General features: G+C 38.3%; 1 protein-coding gene across 1 annotated transcript in view; it reads right to left on the reverse strand.

The window, feature by feature from the left end:
* LOC136881292 (ubiquitin-like protein 7) overlaps positions 1-24,435 on the reverse strand; it is a 321,168-nt gene that overhangs the window by 160,985 nt on the left and 135,748 nt on the right. The window lies entirely within an intron of this gene.

A 24,435-nucleotide genomic window follows, 5' to 3' on the forward strand; every position in this document is an offset into this window, starting at 1 on the left:
GTCCATTATAGTCACCATTTAAAAAGTCAAAATAAAAACTATCAGCAGACAAGGAATTGTATAGCTCATTTATAGGTAAAGAAATCTCTAATGCTGGGTGGTGTCTATCGAGGGGGACAATGCTTTCATTACTAGATTTTTTCAATGGAACTGGAGTTACTAAAAACCGAATCAAGAAAGTGATTTAGAAAATTTGGGATAGCATTAAACTGATTTAAACAGAGATAAGAAAAAGTGTCTATAACTAAACTGGACTGCATAGTGTGGTTACCTACTGACAAAGCCAGAAGATGTTTCTTCATTTACTATCCAATTAAGATGTGGTAGATTGTAGTCACCAACAATGAGCAATAAATGGTTGTCAAGATTTGACATAATTTTTTCAACAGCACTGCAATGTTCGAAATATTTTTGGACAGGAGACTTGGGTGGAATGTATACAGCACCAATGATTAATTTTGTGGTGTTAAAAGTCAGGGACACAACTGTTCAACTGTGTTAATGCACGGTATCAGAGTAGGTTTAAACCTCTTGTTAATACAAATCATTACCCCCCCATGGGATGCCTTCATACTCGTTAAAGAAGACCTATCACATCTGAAAATTGAATATGTTTCGAGTCTGAGTTCCACATCACTAATTTCATCATTTAAGTTTGTTTTGGTTAATACCATGAAGTCTTAGTCAGCTAAACATGAAGAAATTTTAAGTTCAGTTAGTTTGCTTCGAAGTCCATTTACATTTTGATAGTATCCTCTAAAGTGTTCAACTAACCCTGGTGCTTTCTTAGTATCTTGGATGTCATTTTGCACAATAAGCCTACTAGTAGATATTTTTGTTTCTACAGGTTCATTGATTTTAGTGATCTGATAAGAATCTAACCTAGTCTGTGTACCTTGCACATTAATACTATTCCCCAGTACAGTTTTAAAAGGACCTAACCTATATAGATTACCACGAGTATTAATACCATTCCTCGATTCTAGCATGACAGACCGACCTATATCGGTCATTTTATCTAGCTTTTTAGAGGAATGGGATCAGGTACACATTCCACATCTTGAATTGAATTGGTAAACTCTATTATACTATTTACAACATACCTTTTTCTCAACCTATTTAGGTGCAGACCATGCCAGGTTTAAAATCTTCCCAAATTACTTATAACTACATATTTTACATTCTTGAAGTGCCTACATATTTTCAAAAGTTCTTCATTAACCTTGTTTACCTCCTTGTTAACACAAGACATTTGTCGGAAGATCATGTCTGTGAGGAACAGAAAATACCACAGCATTGGTGTGATGTAACTGGTACCAGTTATAGATTGTTATGTCTTCTTTGCAAGAAAAATACAATGAACCTCTCATGACCATGATTTCTGTACTTTTTTAAAAGAAAAATAAGTTTCTGTAAGTGAAGCTGTCATGATGACGTAGGTAGACAGCTATATAGTAGTCTCCGTGTAAGGACGTAATCTAAGGGTGCAACCTTACCCTTTCTCCCCTGTAATATTAAGGTATTGATTTATAGTTACTTTTCTTGCTGTTGGGTCTTTTTCAGTGTCGGTAGCCATACAGTTTAGGGACCCTACTTGCCGATACGACGTCTTACATTTACCGTTAATCTGGCACGCTGGCAACGTTCAGTCGCAGTTCTAGCGTGAATTACGTATTACCACTGTATTACTGTTAAAATCACTAGCGATACATTTGCGAGAATATTTAAAGCACATTTTCTTTTTCTGTGGGATTGTAAATCTATTTGACTAATACCAGGTAAGTAAAATTGTGGCATGTTCGGATAATGCATTTAATAACATAGTTTGTGTGAAATGATCAACACATCATTTTATTAATTACGTTTCCATTTCGTCCCATACTTATGTACAGAATTCGAATGGGAATGTTTAAGAAGGAAGAAAAATCTGCAAGAACTCCTCCGAAAAGGAAAGCAACGTTACGTCCTTTACAAAAATCAATTCAGAGATTACTACGAGGTATTGAAAAAGGAAGATGAGTTATCACTTGTAGTGATATGGACCTTATGACAAGTGTTTCACAATTAATTGGGGGTAAGTGTTCATTTAAATTTAAATTTTGTTTCTATGATAAGATTCTGACAGTGAGAATCAGTTGAAGTGGAAAATATTTCGTTATGAATCTAACCTAACCTAAACAAGTCTTGTCTTGACGTCGGTACGGTTTACAGACCCAGCCTTCGTGTATTCTTATTGACTTACGGCATATGTGTATGTAATATATTTGCACATGTGTATTATTACAACGTGGTTTCATTTCAGATTTCTAAGTTGTTTACTAGGTAATATCTGCCACCTGGGCGACTGTCCTAAATGCAAATCAGTGATGATTGATTGATTCAAATCGACTGGCTTGATGTAGGAAGTGGCATTTTAACTTACAGCTTCAATCTGCATTTAGGGCAGTGGCAGATTCCCTATCTGTTGTTTCACTGCGTTCTATCAGTGGTTCTTGAATTTGACTTCACCACTGTTAAGGGGTCTGTTGGTTATGAAAAAGACCTGTAGTTATTCACTTTAGGCCAACGATTAACTTTAGAGATGCACTTCAATTATAACTTCTTCAGTGTATATTCATGTAATATTACTGGATATTGGTATGAGCAAATTACTTGTACTATAGGCCTATTTATTAGGTTCATTCTGTATTGACAATCTCCACCTGAATCAGTGCATAACTGACTATTGCACACCTTCTAAGCTTCCTATTTCTTAGTGCTTGATATAGGTTTGGTATTCGTAGCAGTTACATTTCTTCTAAAGTATTAAACATTAGTGTTTATAGTAATATCATTAATACAAGTGATCATGGATTTCTAGTCTAGATATACCGTATTTGATGTTAAACCACTATCAATATACTAGATATGCTAATACATGATAAATTTTAGCACAGAGTAGTGTAAGTAGCAATTCATTAACTTCATCATCAGGTGACTGTTGCATTGTAATTGCTTTCACTTAAAATCAGACATCTTTTTCAATCATTCAACAAAAATAACAATTTTTGTCTGTTAATATCCCTGTAGAAGGTGGTTTCATATTTTTAGGGAAAAGATGAAATAACTTCATGCTAAAACTCAAAATTCTTACAGATGCTGACTTGATATTTGCCACAGATTTGAAGAGAAGTCAAGATTATCATGGTGCTATGAACAGTGAGAAATCTCAGATGTGGGTGGAAACACTATCATAGGATTAAGAAATATAGGACCCTGTGTATTGTCATGGATAATGTAGCATATCACTGTAAGCTTGTGGAGCATCAACCGACAACGAAATGGAGGAAGGATCAATTAGTGGTAATTATAATAGACTGAATATTTTCTACTACTGAATTATATTTAATGTTGTTACAGAATTTTATTTTTATTTTTCCTTTAATTTATAGTCATGGTGAGGCAGAATTGGGGTGGCTCCACCACAAAACTCAACAAACGATGAGCTGCAAAAGATGTGTCATACGAATCAAAGTCACTTAAAGAGGTACAGTAGCATCTAAACATAACTTTAGGTAAGCTAATGTTGTTTACTTTCATGTATGCATAATATTACCCTTTTTTTTTTAAACCAGGTATACTGTTGATGAGATTTTGCACAATGAAGGCCATGCTATGAATCAGAGGAGGAAGAAGAAGAAAGCTGAGGAGTTAGATGTACCGCTGTAAGAGCTATTCCATGAGATTAAGGGTTTTCCAACTTTGCTGGGAAATAATACATTTCTAATTGCCCTGTCCTTTTGGATATAACAGCGTTACATTTGAAAATTGTAGGGAAGGAGAACAAGATATATTTAAACTTTGAGAGACACTGATTATTCTAGGTATCTGGTCCTGTCTATGTGCTCTGATCAAAATTTATCGCATTATTATGCATGCGTCTAGTTTTTTTTTGTACAAGTTGCTTTACGTCACACCAACACAAATAGGTTTTATGCTATGATGTGACAGGAAAGGGCTAGGAGTGGGAAGGAAGTGGCCGTGCCTTAATTAAGGTACAGCCCCAGCATTTTCCTGGTATGAAAATGGGAAACCACGGAAAGCCACTTTCAGGGCTGCCGACATTGGGGTTCGAACCCACTATCTAGCAAATAGTGGATATTGGCCGCACTTAAGCAACTGCAGCTATCGAGCTCGGTGCATCTAGAATGGTGGTGCTTGGATCGCCCAATAGATAAATTTACAACTACACCATCAATACCGCGTAACTAACTCGTTCCTTACCAACCTCAGTGCTTTTCTCGAATTGAATCTGCATTTAGGGCAGTCGCCCAGGTGGCAGATTACCTGTCTGTAGTCCAATTGCACTCATTTTTGTCAGTAGTCTCCCATGATACACCCTATCAAATGCTTTAGGCAGTTCAATCGCAATACAGTCCATTTGACGTCCTGAATGCAAGATATCTGCTCTATCTTGCTGGAATCCTACAAGTTGAGCTTCAGTGGAATAATCTTTCCTCCACCCGAACTGCCTTCTATCGAACCACTTATTAATTTCGCAAACATGTCTAATATAATCAGAAAGAATACCTTCCCAAAGCTTACATGCAACACATGTCAATCTTACTGGCCTGTAATTTTCAGCTTTATGTATATCACCCTTACCTTTATACACAGGGGCTACTATAACAACTCTCCATTCACTTGGTATAGCTCCTTCATGCAAACAATGATCAAATAAGTACTTCAGATATGGTACTATACCCCAACCCCTTGTCTTTGGTACATCTCCCAAAACCTCATCAATTCCAGCTGCTTTCCTAGTTTTCAACTTTTGTAGCTTGCTGTAAATGTCATTGTCATCATATGTAAATTTTAATACTTCTTTAGTATTAGTCACCTCCGCTAAACCAATAGAGTCTAGTCAAAAACACCATTATAAAAATATACAGCATGCATAACACATTTTACATGTAAAAAAATACACTGTGGTGTTAAATTGAGATCTGTCGTTAATGGACTATAGTTGAAAAATCTTAATATTGTATGTAGTAACACAAAGTATAAAACAAGTCATAAAAAATATGTTAAGCACTTTTGCTGAAGGCTGTGGTTCCTATTAGATTGGACTAATTTCGAGGGGGAACATTACTTCAAAGTTTTGCAAGCTGAATGTTGGGCTTGTTTTCATAAAGACATTAAAAATGATGGAGTATCATCGTTATTCTAGAATCAGCCTGGTCAGCCTGTGAGCCACCTAACTGCATGGTGAAAGAAAGATGTACCATGTGCGTTTATCATGATTTAATGCTATTCTGAAAGGAATAAATATAATTTGATTCCCTCCCGATAATCCACTGAATGTTCCTATCATGTGCATGAACCATGACTTGCCGATACATTTCAAGCAATATCTGCAGTGAAGGCAAAGGTATGCATTCCAAAACTTAGAATAACAGAGTAAAGATCCTCTTGTATTGTTGTTCCAACCATTACTACTATATCATTCAATGAAATATTGTTAGATATTTTAGCAGATGTAACAAATACAACCCTTGTTTTTGTAGGTGAGCTACTAAGCTTAAAAACTGGATGATGGGGTAGATAATAGCTTCCACCTTCATTCCCTGACCTTAACCATTTGCCCCATGGCCTCTTACTCATGAAGAAAGTTAGTACTCATGCTTAAGTGAGGGCTGCCTACTGAAATGCAGTTCTAGTTTAGTTAGTCTTGACATGGCATGATTGAAGGAGTTTCCCAGAACCTCAGGTTTCTGCTTGAGGGGTAAGCGAACTATAAATCTACCTGTAGAATCCCTAGTGGTATGCTCTGTAAAGTGCCTTTCTGTGGCTCTCTCTTCTCTTGTCATGACTGGGGATGTAAGCTCTTCTATTTCCCAGAACTGCTGTAGCTGGGTGTCTAACATGTCCTGTGACTTCAAGAAACATGTGATTAGAGTAAGACATTTTTCTTCCCTCTGGTGGTAGTGTCCAGCAATAATCCATCCTAGTTCAGTGTCTTTAAGAATAGGATAATCTGGTGATTGAGTTCTGCAACCAAGTTTCAATAATGAAAATAAATGTTCTGCACCTATTAATAACTGTGTCACCTGGCTGGAAGAACTTGGGGTCAGCAAGCTTCAAGTCAGTGAGCAAGTTCCAGTGCTCAATCTGAATATTGAGCTAACCACTCTACCCCACCAAGTGCCAAAGTTATGGATAGCGGAAGCCTTTACCTTTCACCCTTCCAATGGCCTTCATGGCTTGTACGGAGATGACTTTACTTACTCCATGGCTCTATGGTCCTTTAAAGACCTTGGCCTCCTTGACCACAGTTCTCCAGTCCCAATCTTCAGCATGCCTACACCACCTCCTGACTCCAACGGTCCTTAGATCAGTCTCCACATCTTCCAGCCATCTCATCCGGGGCCGACCTCTCCTTCTGCTCCCAGGGTGCCCTGTCAGTACGTTCCATAGAAGTCTTCCTTCCTCCATCCGTTGCACATGCCCCAGCCATCCAATTTATTCTCATTTTGACTGAGTTCACCAAGTCCAGCTCCTTATACAATAATCTTATTTTTCATTTGTTCTGATTCTCCATAAATCTCCCTCCTTTACCAATCCAAATATCTTCCTCAGTACTTTCCTTTCCCACACATTTAATCTTCTCTCTGTGGCCTCGATCAATACCCATGCCTCAATCCCATACATAAGTACTGGTTTAATTATTGTTTTGTAGAGAGTCAGTTTTAAAATTTTTACTTCTCAGAAGAGGGTACAGTGCTCTGTAGGATCTGTTGGCAGCCTTAATACGATCTACAATATCTGTCTCAACTTTATTTTCTGATGTTATTACTGAGCCTAGATGTACTGCTTCAAAGGTGTAATCATCCACTTGGAGTTTTTCGGTGTTCCTTCCACTTCTCTTCGTTACCATATAGGCTATTTAGATTTAGCCTCACTTATCTCTAAACCCAAAGATCCAGCTGCATCTTTCAGCTCCCTTAAGACAGTGTAAGTGTTACTCCTAGCAGTTATCACCACACCATCTGCATAAGCCAAAACTTGGATCAGTCTATTGTAAATATTACCACCTGGATTAGTAGTTATTGATCTTGCAGCTTTCTCCAGTACTATATTAAATAACACTGGTGATAAGGGATCTCCTTGTCTTAGGCCTTCATCGGTTCTGAAAGATCTTGACAGACTTCCCTGCACTTTTACCTGACTTCTGCTGTTCTCCAGGGTCATCTTAGTCAATTTTATTAACTTATGTGTGAATTTAAAATACTTCATTGTTTCCAATAATTTTGATCTCTTTACTTTGTCTAGGCTTGTTTAAAATATATTAAAAGATGCCCTAGTTGAACGTTGTATTTGTATGTCTTTTCCAGAGTCATTCTCGTGGTGAAAATATGGTCCGTCGTCGATCTTTCATGTCTGAAACCAGCTTGGTACTCCCCTATAATTCTTTCTGCTCTACTACTAACTCTATTTGTTATGGCTGTAGAGAGGATTTTGTACACTGTACTCAGTAAGGATATACCTCGATAATTCTTGCATTGCATGTGTGACCCCTTCTTATGTATTGGGCATACATATATTTGCTAGTGTCCAGTACTCTGGCATTTTACCTGTTTCCCATACCTTTTTAATCATCTCATGTATTCTCCTCACCAACACTTCTCCAGTTTTAGCATTTCTGCAGTTATGAGGTCATTCTCTGGGGCTGTACTGTGCTTCAATTGTTTTATAATTTCACTTATTTCATCAACCGATGGTGATCCCACATCGTCTTCATCCTCATCTCCATTCTCATCGTTCCTCTCTTCCCCCCTCACACTCATCTCTCTCTTAAGTTTCCATACTGCCTGATCCTTCTTTTTGTTCATTTATTGGTCTGACAGAAAGTAATGTTTCGAAATGTTTTGCCCATCTTTCCAGAATTCGTTCTTTCCCAACAATCAGTCTATCAGTCTCATCCTTAAGCATATTCACTCTAGGCTGATATCCCTTCCTTACTTGTCCAACCCCATGGAAGAATTTTGTACCTTGTTTGTTTTCAAAATTCTTTTGCACTTCATCCAATCTCTCCCTTCTATTATGTTCTTGTTCCTTATCAATGTCTTTGCTATTCACAGTTTCTCTTTAAAAACTGCCATATAATTTTGAGTGGGTCTCTGTAGCATTCTTTGTCGGTCCAGATTTCTCTCTTCTAGGAACCTTACCCACTTCTTCATCATACCATTTATTTCTATTCTGTTTCCTTTTCTCTCCAAGTACCTCCTGCTTTGTTGTATTTATTGCTAGCTTGGTTTCTTCCCACATTTTAACTGATGTCCACATTCCCGTTTCAGCCCATCTGTAGTTTTCTTTGCATCTGGTCTCTATACTCTTCCTCTTTCTCATTCCTTAACAGCTCTACTTTATAGACCTTGCTCTGCTCAGCTCTGTCCCTGGGTTTAATTGGCTGTCTTTCTTGGAACTTCATCCTCACTAGTAAGTGATCTGAATCACTGTCTGCACCACGCATGCTTCTCACATCCGTAATATTGGAGGCATGTTGTGCATCTATCAGCACATGGTCTATCTGATTCTTTGTCAGACCATCCGGTGATATTCATGTCTCTTTATGGATCTCCTTATGGGGAAAACATGTGCTCTTAATCACCAGCTCCTTGCTAAAGGCAAAATCAGTCACATTCCATCCGTTCTCATTGGATTCTTGGTGTTTACTGTGATATCCTGCCACTGGGTGGTTTTCTTTCTATTTGACTACTTTGGCATCGTAATCCCCTAGGACAACTTAACATCATACTTGGGCAACTTGTCATATGCTTGCTCCATTTTTTCATAGAACTGTTCTTTCCCTTCCCCTTCGGCATCGTCTGTTGGGGCATGGACACTAATTAGTGATATGTTGGCAGATCTCCTTTTCAATCTTAACCGTCATAGTCTGAGGCTTATTGCTTCATATTCAGTCGTATTATGACTGATCGATTTCTTGACCATAAACCCTGTTCCTATTCTATTTTCTTCCTCCCCACTATTGAACAAAATGTAGTGCTGTAGATCTGCCACCTCGATTGTCTTCCATCTTATCTCCTGTAATGCTGCCACATCTATGTTATATTTAAGTAATGCCTCCTTCAATTTTCTACTAGCCCCAACCTGAAAGATACTTCTCACATTCCATGTTCCGATATATCCATATCGTTGTCATTTAGCACACTTTAGTGATCGTAAGTTTAGGACCGTCCGGTTATCTCTATTTGGTTTCTGAACAATATGTAGTTTTGTGGTGGTGAAGTTGTTAACCCCACGCACCAACCCCCAACCTGGAGGACCAGGGTATCACTCTTAGCCTGGATCATCACCTTAGACCTGTCCGGCTTGTGTGGCCCTACCAATCACTTACATAATCTCCAAATTTGACTATTACTTTCCTGTGATTACTTGTAATATAACCTGTGTATATATCTGTACATATTTTTCTACTTATACTCCACTGAACTTTCTTTTTAGTGTGTTTTGTTTATTCTTCTCTACTGTTATGTAAAATGGTATTACTGTTAATAAAGTATTAACCATATGCTCCCGCCGGCGTAGCTCTAAGGATCATTTGAACACGCAAGCTTCCAAAACACCCGGCAAAATGTATTTTGCCTTTGTCAAGGTGGTGATACCATCGGGAGGACAGAGATGACTTTGCTTTTTAAATACGAGTACTCGTGTTTATTATTGTTTATTTATTCATACCCTCTGCTTTGTATTTCAGTGACCATGGAATGGCTCGTGATGTGTAAATTACCATATATTTATTTTTACTGCATACTTTTGTTGTTATTATTACTAAATATCCCTAAAAATGTAAATAAACTAACATTAAATATAGTAAATTATGCTTATTTCATTGCATATTGCTATGACAACATGACTTCTTTATGCTGTAGATACAGTATAAAAGTATTTCTTCCCAAATAGATTTGTTACACACCCCCATGGATGAGGGACGCAGGTGAAGAATACACCCATGGTAACCCCTGCCAGTTGTAAGAGGTGACTAAAAGGGGTGATGAAGGGATGATTGTATTAGAACCATGAAACTACTCGTGATTAGTACCATCATGTGGGGAACACCATGGATCGCCTTTACTTTACTTGCGAGTAGTACCACTATCCAAATAATTAATGAAAATAAAATAAAAGAGAAAGTATCGATTAGGTGGAATTTTGTTTTCATTAATTATTTGTATCATATTATCGATACGGACATGAAGTGGATAGTATGTAACATAGTACGACTATGTTAGGTACACAATAGGTTTGTGATTAGTAGCAACATAAGGTGAGAATATGGGTTTTCCAGTACCTGTGATTAGGCCTAGTACCATTGTGAGAAACACCACGTGTCTGGGCATTGCCTGTGATTAGTGCCACTATATCAGCAGCACCATGGGAGGAACACCATGGGAATACCAGCACCCGTGATTAGTTCACTTAGGCGAGGAACACCATGGGTTTGCGTTGCCTATGAGTGGTGCCATTATGTGAGAAACACCATAGGTCTTTGTTACCTGTACAAAGTAGAATACTTGTGAGTAGTACCATAATGTGTTGAACACCGTGAGTCTACACTATTTCTGATTAGTACCGCACCATGACACGGTTCTACTTTACTAGCGGTAAGTACCTGAATTTTGGACTTCTTTAGACAACACGCATCCTCGATTCAGGTTTGTGCTTTAGAAGCAGTCCCTTGGTCAGTAATACTATTGTTTATGATAGTTTCTGAACTGGATCCACTGATTGTTTTGATGATGATGATGCTTGTTGTTTAGAGGGGCTTAACATCTAGGTCATTGGCCCCTATGGTACAAAATGAGACAAAATGGAATTACAATTTAAAAGTACAAAACCCATCCACTGACCCGATCTCAAAACGTGATGATGAGGAATGAATTGATGAATATGAATTTAAAACAATCAGTGGATAAGACGCGCAATGCCTCACATTTCCAGCAACAATATTACTGACCAAGGGACTGTTTCCAAAGCCCAATCCTGAATCGATGATGCTTTTCTGACTGGGTCAATATATATGTCAACGATCCCGCATAATGGCACTTATTGCTAGTAAAGGAGAACCATGATATTTCTCAAGCTGCGGTACTAATCAAAGGTAGTGTAAACTCACGGTGTTCCAAACATTAAGGTACTGCTCACAAGTATTGTACGTCGTAAAGGTAACGCAGACCTATGGTGTTTCTCACACAATGGCGCCACTCATAGCCAACGCAAACCGATGAGGTTCCTCACCTAGGTGTACTAATCACGGGCGCCGGTATTCCCATGGTGTTCGTCACATAGTGGGTACTAGTCACTGGCAACGCAGACCTACGGTGTCGCTCATATAGTGGTACAACTCACAGGCAACGCCCAGACCCGTGGTGTTGCACACATGGGTACGACTCACGGGTACTGGAAACCCACACTGAACCCCGCTTGAGTACTACGAATCGAAAACTATTGAGTACCTAACAGAGTGGTACTACTCGTAAGTAAAAGCGACCCGTGGTGTTCCGCACGTGATGGTACTAATCAAAAGTAGTTTCATGGTTCTAATACAATCAACCCTTGGTCGCCCCTTTTAGTCACCTCTCACGACAGGCAGGGGATACAGTGGGTGTATTATTCGTCTGCCTCCCCCACCCACAGAGGGTGTGTGTTTGGTCTGCAAGAGGTATTTAATTTCCCTCAAGTCCGCCGGCAAGCCGGTTAGGACCCCCCTATCCGCCACCTGGGACGCGCCACGTGGGAGTATCACCTCTCCCCCTGCTATGCCTGCGTAGCAGGTTCGTGGACTGATTGTTTAAAATTCATATCCATCCATTCTTAATCATCATCCTGTTTTTTTTTTTTTTTTATTCTGGTCAGTGGATGATTTTGAACTTTTAAATTGTCATTACAATGTGTCTCATTTTGTACCATTAGGGGCTGTTGACCTAGATGTTAGGCCCCTTTAAACAACAAGCATCATCATCATCATCATCATCATCATCATCATCATCAGATTTTACTAAGATACATAATGTTCTTACATATATGTATAATTGAAGAACTGAAGATCCATTTATACAGGTAAGTGGATCGCCTTGTGGTAGAAGTTGAAACTGTGTAATTTGGGAGAGAGCAAGCCCACGTGGTAGGCCTATTACGCGTAATAAAAAACTGAGTGAACTGGCTGTGCAGTTCGATGACATTGCTGTGAGCTTGCTTTCAGGAGATGGTGGATTCAAGCCCCACAGTCGGCAGGTCGGAAGTTATAATGCCAATTTAAATGGTTCGTTACTGGACATTATACATTTTCCAGCTAACTCATTCCTGGTTGCCAGCATTTCACCCCCCGTGTGCTAGGTTGGGCACATCAGTTGGTACGTAGCACACCTACCAAGATGCTGGCTAGTGCATACCATGCAGGCCACTGTGTAGGCCACTTGTTTTTTTTTTTTTTTGGTTTCCTAATTTTCATTTCAGGCTAATGCTGTGGTTGTACCTTTATTAAGGCAACAATCGCTTATTTTCATTTTAAGTCGTAGCGCTCTTTCCTATCCCATTCTTGCCTTACAACCTGTTTTCATGTGATTTAAGCCAATATATATGTAAAAATCTGGTAATGTTATTTGACTCATTAGCGTCCCTGTACCTTTCCTGGGTTTCCTTAATGTTGTAAGCTTGAGATACACCAAGTTGCAAGCTGAAAATATGTTTAAAATGCCCCCAATCCCCTACTGCTTATTGAAGAAAGAAGACAACATCCAAGCAAAAGGAAGGACACTGGGCTGAGTGCCTCAGACGGCTGAGGCACTGACCTTCTGACCTCAACTTGGCAGGTTTGATCCTGGCTCGGTATGGTGGTATTTGAAGGTACTCAAATACATCAGTCTCATGTCCATAGATTTACTAGCACGTACAAGAACTACTGCAGGTCAAAATTCTGCCAGCTTGGCGCCTCCGAAAACCGTAGAAGTACTTAGTGGGGTGTAAAGCTATCAGCATTATTATTAAAAGGAAGGACAGATATGTCCTATGCGGTAAGTCCTTGAACTTATAGAAATTGCAATGTATTATACAATCTAGATTCTTTCTGCCTTTCCCCTTTCCCCTCCCCCCCTCCCTGTCCCTTTAAAAATACAGTTTTAGTAATGTGCACATCAGAAAAGGCAGGAAATGTTTTAAATTAATTTAAGCGAGTGAAGGAGAGAATGTATGACTAACTCAGGTTGGTGGGTTCGAGTCAGCGGTATCTGAAAGTGCTCAAATATGCCAGTCTCATGCCCAGATCTACCGGTACATAAAATAACTCTTGCAGGACGAAATTCTGGCACCTCGGCATATATGAAAACGATAGAAGTAGATAGTAGAACTAATATTCAATTCAGCAGTGAGCTTGAAAGCTGACCTAATTTCCGTTCACGTAGCTTGGCACATTAGTGTTCCTATATGGTGGGTTCGAGTCCGGCGGTGTTTGAAAGTGCTCAAATATGCCAGTCTCATGTCTAGATCTACCGGTACATGAAATAACTCTTGCGGGACGAAATTTTGGCAGTAGAACTTATAACATTATTATTTTTAAATCCGCAGTGAACTTGAAAGCTGACCTAATTTCCGTTCACGGAGCTTGGCACATTAGTATTCCTATGTGTTTCCTGAATAAGCTTGAAGATATAACCAGCCTGCAACTTTCGAAAATCACACTGCAAAGACTTATTAAATAAATTGCATCGTTTAACACGCCCCTCTTTTCAAGAATATGGTTATAGTACGCCTACTGTATATCAAAATAAAGACAGATATATGTAACATAATTTAGTGAGAAAATGTGTTTAATTCCTTAATACCTCATTGAGCGTGTAAACCGACTTAATTATGAATATCTTGATTTAATTCATCTTAACTTTTATCATTTACTAGGGTAGGGAAACATTCATTATCGGTGTTTACATTTAGGTTAGTTCGTTATGGTTATGTCTGGTGATTTTAATGTGTAACCAGGCAGGTTGGGAGCAGTGATCAGCCATTACAAAAAAGAGAAAAGAAGAGCATCGGGCGGCGATATTTACATTCTGGGGTATTGCCTTACTATATCTATCAGCATGATGTTGAACTGTGTGCATCCTAGTTTCTACTGCCTTCCACAGATATATTGACAAAATGAGAACGTTTGAGAAACTTAACAAAGAACTGGTACTAGAACAATGCAATGATGACTACCATACTTGAACTGTTTAGTGCTAAAGACTTTCAGTGAAACGAATATATTTTTTCCATTTTCGGGTATCAAAACACATTATTTCCATCGAAAAGTACAGCTCGCCTGGTGGCCGTGGTCATTAAGTCGTCAAGTGTATATGGTCTGAAACAATGGTTAGCCAGTTCGAGTCCCGTTGGTCTAAATTCTTTTTACTAGTGATGGGATATTCGATTCATTTTACTGAATCAATTCAACACAGTGATCCAATTCACGGCACAATAGTCACTGTTCCTATTGCATCTGTATTGTGTGTACTGATAAGACAGCAGCAGCAACATTCAATGCTTTTTGCTGCCATCTGGTCTTCCTTCTATGAACCGCTTTCCTATGCGTCATTTTGCTTTCAGATTCTGGTTTCTCCTGTAGCCCCCTCTTCGCACCAAGTTTTGACTGATAGAGAAGAATTTCATTTTTGTTCTGTATTGAACCGAGTTTACAATTAGTAATATATTATGGTTTCACCTATTCAATACAATAACACTTAACAATGCAAGGTTACATCACAAGTCGATCACAAATGGTATCGGTTTTGACCCCAAATCTGGGTCATCATCAGACGATCGTTCAAAAGGTACAAGATAAAAGCACAGATGAATAACAAGTAATGCAGTAGATATAAAGATTTTTTCAAGGCGAAAGATTGTGTGGAGCTTTATAACACTTGAGTATAAAGCACTAAGTTTTAAATGTCTTTAAAATCTTGATGTGAAGATGAATAAATAGCTTGATGTTAAATCTTATAATTGTATGTTTGATATACAACGGTAATCACAAAAATAAGGTCTCCTATTTTTTTATAAATACAGAACTCTGTTCATGTGACTGTTGGTCACAATATTGTGAAGAGTGTTTTCCGCGCCCGCATATAAACAAGCCCATGCCACGCTGAGGCACTGAGTCTTGGCTTGGCAGCCGTTGACAATGGAGCTCCCGTTAGATGTTACGGCCAAGTGCGAAGTGCGTGCAGTTATTCAGTTTTTGAAGGAAAAGATACTGAACCGATTGAAATCCATCGCCAATTGACGGAAGTGTATGGTGAGTTGTGCATGGATGTCAAAAATGTTCATAAGTGGTGTAGAGAGTTTTCAGCCAATCAGACTGAAAATCACAATGAACAAAGGAGCAGGAGACCGTCAATTTTCGCCGAGAGAGTCGTGAAGGTTGACCAAATCATGCGTGAAGATCGGCGGATCATCCTGGATGATTTCTGCACTTTGGTTCCTGGGGTTTCCCGAGCGACACTCACAGAATTTTAATGGAAAAGTTGAAATACCGGAAGGTGTGCGCAAGATGGGTGCCACGCATGCTGACTGAAGACCACATGCGGCAACGAGTTGATTCTTCCCACGCATTTCTTCAACGCTTTGCAGTCGAACAGGACAACTTTTTGGACTCAACTGTCATGGGTGACGAAACCTGGGCATTCCACTTTACACTTGAGACCAAGTAACAATCACGCCTGTGGTGGCATCCCTTTTCACCAAAACCGCGGATATTCAAAGAAATATAGTCTGCCGGTAAAGTCGTGACAACTGTGTTTTGGGATCGAAAAGGTTGTTGGTCGACTTTATGCCCACTGGGACCACAATTAATGCTGACAGGTACTGTGAGACCCTGAAAAAACTCAGGCGGGGAATTCAGAACCACAGAAGAGGAATGTTGAGCAAGGGCGTAAACATTCTCCATGACAACGCTCGCCTGCGCGTCGCCCGGCAAACCGTTGCTCTCCTGCAATAGTTTCAGTGGAACATTATCACCCACCCGCCCTATTGTCTCGACTTGGCACCCAGTGACAATCACTTGCTCCCTAAGTTGAAAGAACATTTGGCTGGAAAGCGATTCAGCACCGACGACGAGGTGAAAGATGAGGTTCACAACTTCCTGAACAGCATGGCGGCGAGCTGGTATGACATGGGCATACAAAAACTGTCACAGCATCTACAAAAATGCATTGACCAAAATGGTGATTATGTAGAAAAACAGCTAAATGTTCAAGCTGTAAAATGATGTAAACCATTGTAGAAATAAACAGGTGTGTGTATTTATAAAAAAATAGGAGACCTTATTTTTGGGATTACCTTCGTATTAATATGCAAACCGCTACTTGTTTTCTTACGCAGAAAAGTTGAAATTAAACACCATTGTGATAGATAGATAGATAGATAAAGAATGGGTGAACCCTGCCTTCGCAGGGCTCCACACGTAGGTCTGTGAAGACCCTTTGTGTCCCTTAAACGGGTTTGCCTAGTCCAGACCTAGTGCTCCTATAAAGGATACCAGTGACCGGATGTTGGCATTCCTGATATCTTCCATGCTCACAAAATGTGAGCCAAGGTATCGATGTCCAGTGCTTGCAAGAGCCTCGCACTGACATAACACATGCGCGGAGGTCTCCTCCTCCCTACCGCATCTTCTACACATCGGATCCTGACAGATTTTCATGATGTGTAGGTGTCTCTGTAAGGTATTGTGGCCTGTCAACAGTCCAACTACCATTCGTATTCTGGTCCTATTCAAATTTATCAGGACCTTTTTATAACTTTGGCTAGGCCCTTTGATAAGTTCATGTGCCTGCCTTGCTATAGTTAACCTCTTCCAAATGTCTAAGTGAGACTGGTTTGTCCACTGGAATATTACCAGTTTCACGCTTCGGAGTGACACTCCCAGGAAGGGCTCTGGTCCTATGAAAGGACCTTTTGAGCCTTGTTTCACTAGTTTGTCAGCTTCTTCATTTCCAATGATACCTGTGTGCCCAGGGACCCATAATAGGGTAACTGAGCTAAGTTCACACAGCTGATCTAACATCCTTTGGCATTCCGATACCATTTTTGATGTTGTTTTAACTGCACATAGTGCTTTTAACGCTGCCTGGCTATCGCTGCAAATAGTGATGCATCTTCTGTGTCCAGGCATGTTCCATATATATACAGCACAGGCCAGTATTGCGTATACTTCGGCCTGGAAAACAGTAGCGTATTTACCCATAGGTAGGGAGAGCCTTGTCTTAGGCCCCCAGACCCCGGCGCCTGTGCCCGTCTCTGTCCGCGAGCCATCTGTGTACCATGTACAGCCCCCAGACCTAAGACGGGCCCCAGCATCCGCGGCCCACTCCTCCCTTGTGGGTATCACCACTGTGAATTTATAGTTCAAATTAAAACTAGGTTTCATCAGGTCCCCGATCATCATTGTCATAGGGCAGGTCTGGTGAAGCCTTGTGAGAATAGAGGCATGACCTCTATTCGGATTCTTGAAGGACCATCCTCCGAGTGACCAGAGGCGGTAGGCACTCATTCCCGGTATTTTCTTAACATATAAATGGCCTCCATTGCAGATAATGGTGTAGTATCCATCTGCCCTTGTTATTCCTAGACACGCAAGTCTTTGGACACTGTTTAACTTGGTGGTCACAGTTTTACTCTTCGAACCTGGCCACCAGACTAAAGATGCATAGGTGATCGTGGGCCGTACAATAGAAATATAGAGCCACTGGACCACCTTAGGTCCTAGGCCCCAAGTCTTTCCGACGGTCCTGCGACAGGCTCACATAATCTTGCGAGCCTTATCCACCTTATGGTCTATGTGTTTCTTCCAACTCAGTCTTGCCTCAAGGATTACCCCTAGGTACTTAACTGAGGTTGTCTTAACTAATTTTTTCCCAAATAGGAAAGGCTCTGACAGTCCGTCTAGCCTCCTCCTGGTAAATACCACGAGCTCCGTCTTGTGGGGATTAACTGACAAGTGTGTCGTGGCACCATCTTTCCACCCTACGTAGGGAGCTCTGTACGAGCTCTGAAACCGTACTGGGGAAATTTCCCACCGCCATCAGGCTAATGTCATCTGCATAGCCTTGGGCGTAAATTCCTCCAACATTTAACCTGGTAAGTAGTTCATCCACTACCAGACACCATTGTGAAGAGAAATAAGTAAAACAGAGTGCAGTATTAGAACAATTGAGAATCACAGTTGAAAACGAAGGTATCTTTAAGATAAATGCTCGAGTAGTTCTTGAGGTTACAAGTAAAAACTCTCATTATTGTTCCGTATTGAAGATGATGTTAGGCATAAAATCTCAAGGATAATTTAATAAAACCACCTATTCAATACTTTCCACGTTTAATATGGTTTGAATCTACATGAATTTATGTAGACTTATCAGGTAAATTTATCACCCATTATTTGGGCATCTTCAGCCTGTAGACAACCTTTAGTTCAAGGTTCGGGACCTTTTTAACCATATATAGTATAATGTATGAACGTTAATCTCTTAAGACTAACATGCCAGGATAATAATTTAAAAAATGTGAACAATACATAAATGTAACATAAATCAATGGTGTTTTAACACAATTAAAACTTGTCAGTCCTATGTCCAAAACTAAAATGGATCTTCTTCCTTTAACATAAGTCTTGGGTAAAGAGGATATTCATACCGGGGCTCATTTGACCAACATATATCATTTTCATGTTCTTGACGTAACGAATGTTGAAATGTGTTGTCAAACACAAGTGGAGATTTAAAACCGATTGTTATATGTATACTGGTCAAGATAGTTGTTGTGAATGAAAGTACAAGCGTCTTAACTTCAGGTCTTATGTAACGACAAGGAATTGTAAAGAGTACAATCTTTATGCTGTTTCTTAGTTTTAGGCTGCTACTTAATTGGGAAGGAACATCCTAGACACTTAATACAGTCTTGTATGAATATCATTCCCGTCGATGTGTTGCTTGGCCTTTGGGAGGGATCTAAGAAATTTTAATTGACAATTTAGAGCACGCATTGTGACAAAGCCTATTAAACTAACACCGTATAACTGTAAAGTGACTTACTTGTTCAATTCATTCTAGGTGGACCTGTCTGTTCTGGCAGCGCCTGCCTTACTAACATTTCTACTCCTGGTGTTGTATCGGTGCAGTAATGGAGGGAGAATGGTCTATGGGCGTATGTGCTATTGCTGGAGGGGAGTTTCTAGAAACGGTATGGGCGAGCTTAATGTTTGGCATGGTGGATGAAGCATGTGAGTGTGGAGATTTAAATGAATGAGGAATTTTGTTCAGATTTGAATTTACAATATTAATTAATTTAGGTGTTAATTTGTACAAAGGATTTTTAATTTCATTAACATCATTAAGATTGTTATTTTTATTATAGGTCTGGTCCAAAAAAAGTGTAGATTTTCCAGTTCATTCATTAATTTCCCTTTACCTATTCTTCTAATGATGGCAAGATCTCTCTCTATGGATGTAAAGTGATGACCCGTTTCTCTCATATGTTGGCTCATCTCTGAGTACTTGTTATGTTTTTGAGTGTTATAATGTTCCAAATATCTCATGTAAAAGCTCCGCGCAGTTTGACCTATATAAGAAAATTCACATTGTATACATGTTAGTTTGTATACGCCAGACCTTGAATAATAATTGCTATTGTAATTGACCTTGTTGTGGTTAAAAGATATGTTTTGATTGGTGTTAACTGTCCTGAAGTCTATATTAACATTGTGCTTCTTTAAAGTATTTGCGATCTGATGGATGGCTGGGTTATTATATGTAAATGTAGCCAACCAAGCAAAATACCGTTTAAATAGGTACTTCAAACTTAAGGTCAAGATTTGTAAATTAACAAAAGACACAGCCTTTTTAAAACAGTGTCTAGAACTAAAATTGATCCCAAAGTTTTTGAAACTTACACAGCAAAAAAACTTGACTAATCAAAGTTTGAATAGAGTTTAAAACAAAGTCAACGACATACGGTTAAGAAATTAAATGAAAACGTCATATAAAAAGAAGTTACTTTTAAATCTGCAGTTATATAAAGTTCATTTAGCGTTAGCTCAGGCTTTACATCCATTGGAATGGAACTCTTTCCAACTACATGTGGACAATAAATTGATTGTTTTGTTGGATAGGAAGCAAGCAACTCTTGACAAGAAACTGTCTCAATTAAAAGCATCTCAATTACGGTTTCCTAAGCGTAGTATATACACGCAAAAAGCAGTTCCCTCTCAGAACAACACACCTACAGTAGTTAATATGACAGACGTTCAGTTCTCTGAAGAAGAGATGGGGATCTTAAATAGAGGCTTAAAATATAACTGGCGTAGCAAGAAAAAATGGATATTATCAATACAGTAGCTGAGATCGACGCTAACATTTCTAAACTCCCTTTGGAGACACAAAATGATACTAGATTTGAGGTAAAAAAGAAATTACCAAAATTAGCAGAAGAAACAAATGCAAATTTTTATTTCAACCATAAAAAATTAATCTAGAACGTGAAAAAGAAAATAGATGACAATAACATTATTGTCACAAAAGTGGATATACGAGGATCCTCAGTTCTCGTAGACAGGAACAACAAAAACTTTTTAATATGAACCCTAGTATACCGACAGCCAGAGCCTTACCCAAGATTCATAAGAAGGACAATCCAATACGCCCTATCATAAATTTTAGAAACAGCCCCACCTATAAAGTATCACAATTCATTCACGGCTTCCTAAAAAAACATTACGTTTTCAATAAGAAACATCCTTTAAAAAATTCAGTTAATTTTTGCAAAATTCTAAACAAGTTTAACCTGCGGCCCAATCAGACAATGTGCTCCTATGATGTCATAAATATGTACCCAAATATCCCTACCAAAGAAACTGTAAGAATCATCAATGATTATATCAATAAACACAGCAGCCTTAGTAAGCTGGAAATAATTAATGAAGATTGTAAATTTTGTCTTAAACAATAGTTTTCGACAAAGGTGTCACTAATAGTGACAAGATTTTGGAGTCCCTAAACAAAATTGATCCCAGTGTTAAGTTTACTAAAGAGGACGAGGTCAAAAATTTCTTGAATTTTTAGACTTAACGGTTACATCTGGATATAATACCTTTGAATTTTGAATATACAGGAAACATACACACTCTCCCGTAACTATTAAGAATTCATCCCTACACCCCAAGTCCCAAAAACAAGCATCTTTCTATAATTTAATTTATAGAGCTTTTAAAATTCCTTCTTCTCCAAGCAACTTAAAAACTGAACTGAAATATATAAGAAATCTTGCTCAACTTAATGGGTTTAAAATTGATATGGTTAACAGTTTAATTAATAAAATCAAAATTAAAAAGTCCACTAATCTCGTACCGGACAAACCTAAAAAAAAAAAAACTAGTTTCGTCATATTTACACATAATAACCTAGCCGTCCATCAGATCGCAAATACTTTAAAGAAGCACAATATTAATATAGCCTTCAGGACAGTTATCACCAATCAAAACATATTTCTTAACCACAATAAGCTCAATTTCAATAGCAGTTATTATTCAAGGTCTGGCGTATACAAACTAACATATAAACAATGTAAATTTTCTTATATTGGTCAAACTGGACGGAGCTTATACATGAGATATTTGGAACATTGTAACACTCAAAAACATAACAAGTACTCAGAGATGAGCCAACATATGAGAGAAATGGGTCATCACTTTACATCCATAGAGAAAGATCTTACCATCATTAGAAGCATAGGTAAAGGGAAATTAATAAAAGAACTGGAAAATCTACACATTTTTTTCGACCAGACCTATAATCAAAAATAACAATCTTAACGATGTCAATGAAATTAAAAATCCTTTGTACAAATTAACACACAAATTCATTAATATCGTAAATTCAAATCTAAACAAAATCCCTCATTTATTTAAATCTCCACACTCACATGCTTCATCCACCATGCCAAACATTAAGCTCGCCCATACCACTTCTAGAAACTCCCCTCCAACAATAGCACATACGCCCATAGACCACTCTCCCTCCATTACTGCACCAATACAACACCAGGAGTAGAAATGTTAGTAAGGCAGGCGCTGCCAGAACAGACAGGTCCACCTAGAATGAATTGAACAAGTAAGTCACTTTACAGTTATACGGTGTTAGTTTAATAGGCTTTGTCACAATGCATGCTCTAAATTGTCAATTAAAATTTCTTAGATCCCTCCCAAAGGCCAAGCAACACATCGACGGGAATGATATTCATACAAGACTGTATTAAGTGTCTAGGATGTTCCTTCCCAATTAAGTAGCAGCCTAAAACTAAGAAATAGCCCAAGACTGTACTCTTTACAATTCCTTGTCGTTACATAAGACCCGAAGTTAAGACGCTTATAGTTTCATTCACAACAACAATCTTGACCAGTCTACATATAACAATCGGTTTTAAATCTCCACTTGTGTTTGACAACACATTTCAACATTCGTTACGTCAAGAACATGAAAATGATATATGTGGGTCAAATGAGCCCCGGTATGAATATCCTCTTTACCCAAGACTTATGCTAAAGGAAGAAGATCCATTTTAGTTTTTGACATATTTTTAAGAATAGGCCTGACAAGTTTTAACTGTGTAAACACACTGTTAATTTATATTTTCATTCACAACAATTTTGACCAGTTTACATATAACAATCAGTTGTAAATCTCCACTTGTGGTTGACAACACATTTCATTAGTTACGTCAAGAACATGAAAATGATATACTGTAGGTGGGTCAAATGAGCCCCGGTATGTTTATCCTTTTTACCCAAGACTTATGTTAGAGGAAGAAGATCCATTTTAGTTTTGGACATAGGACCGGCAAGTTTTAATTGTGTTAAAACACCATTAATTTATGTTACTCACATTTATGTATTGTTCACATTTTTTCAAATTATTATCCTGGCATGTTAGTCTTAAGAGATTATTAACGTTCATATATTATACTACTGAGTGAGTGCTTTAAAACCCTCTTAGCAATAAGGTAACAGCCCAACAACACTTAAGAATTTTACATACATAAGACAGCTCAACATTAATTACATCGCACGTTTCGACTGTCACCCATTCAACCAATAAAACTGAAATCCCATACTTCAACAACAACAACATAAACACACTGAAAAACTTTAAAACAGTAGTCAATTGGGAAGATTTAAAGACATTTCAACCGCCCTCATTCAAATCATTATTTTAACTTTTTTCAACATGGTTCGTTTTGAATCAAATATTAACTGTTGTACACATGCACTAGGCCCCGTCTTCATAGAGAGTGTCCAACGGAGGTGATTAGCCCATGGATACTTCGACGAACTATTTTGTTTGAGTCTAGTCAACATAAACATCCAAGTTGAATTATGACGTAATGCAACATTTTTACATGAGCTGGTCATAAATCACATACAAAATTTCACATCTTGAAGCCATCTCTGATTAGACTGCACCAGGACAGTAATATTGAGGTCCAAAATTTTTTTTTTCTTTTTCTTTCTTTTCATGGAAATTAATACAAATTTTGAATGCTTTTCCACATTATTTTACATTGTAAAATACGCGTACAGTAAATTGTAATTATATGTATTCTGCTTTCATTCTCAACATTTGTATACAAATTTTCAACTGTCTTCGAACTTAGCATCAAATAAGACTAACTACCATTATTGTCAATACTGCACATATGACGGCCTTGTTTTGAGTGAAAATTCACCGTGTTCACTAGTGTAACATTTTTTGTTTAATTTGATATTTTGTTAATGATAAGATCTTGTAAATGTTTTTTAATGTATTCACTCATACAACATATTTTTATAATTCCCAACCAGACGTCTGGTAGAATTTTGAGGTATTTGATATGACTGATGATGCCCCACAGAAGGGGCGAAACATGTCTCAACGATTTTTAACGATGTTTAACTAATATGTTAACATCTTGTACTGTATTGAATAGGTTGAGTTAAAATAAATTTCTTATATTATTATAAATTAAGTTCTGGAATTTCTCGAAGTTCTCGAGGATTTGAGAGTACTTGATTCTCCAGGCGCACACGTTGCGGGGTTTGATCTCCCATGACAATGTTGATGAAAGGTGAGGCGTGATTCACACACAAGTCCCCCGCACGGCATTCAACTTACTTGTAGTACTATTAAATAGATTGATCTTTAAATTATTGTGTTCACCCCTTGCAAATGAAATGTGTCAAGTGTTAATCAAATTGACACTAAAATCTTGATTCAACACCTCGCTGAATCGTAAATGTTCATAAATTGTCACTTGAAAATAAGACGATTGAACTGAATATCTGACCATGTGTTAGATGTTAGTCGAATTAATACTTGA

This window comes from Anabrus simplex, chromosome 1 (genome assembly GCF_040414725.1).
Source record: "Anabrus simplex isolate iqAnaSimp1 chromosome 1, ASM4041472v1, whole genome shotgun sequence".
Lineage (NCBI taxonomy): Eukaryota > Metazoa > Arthropoda > Insecta > Orthoptera > Tettigoniidae > Anabrus > Anabrus simplex.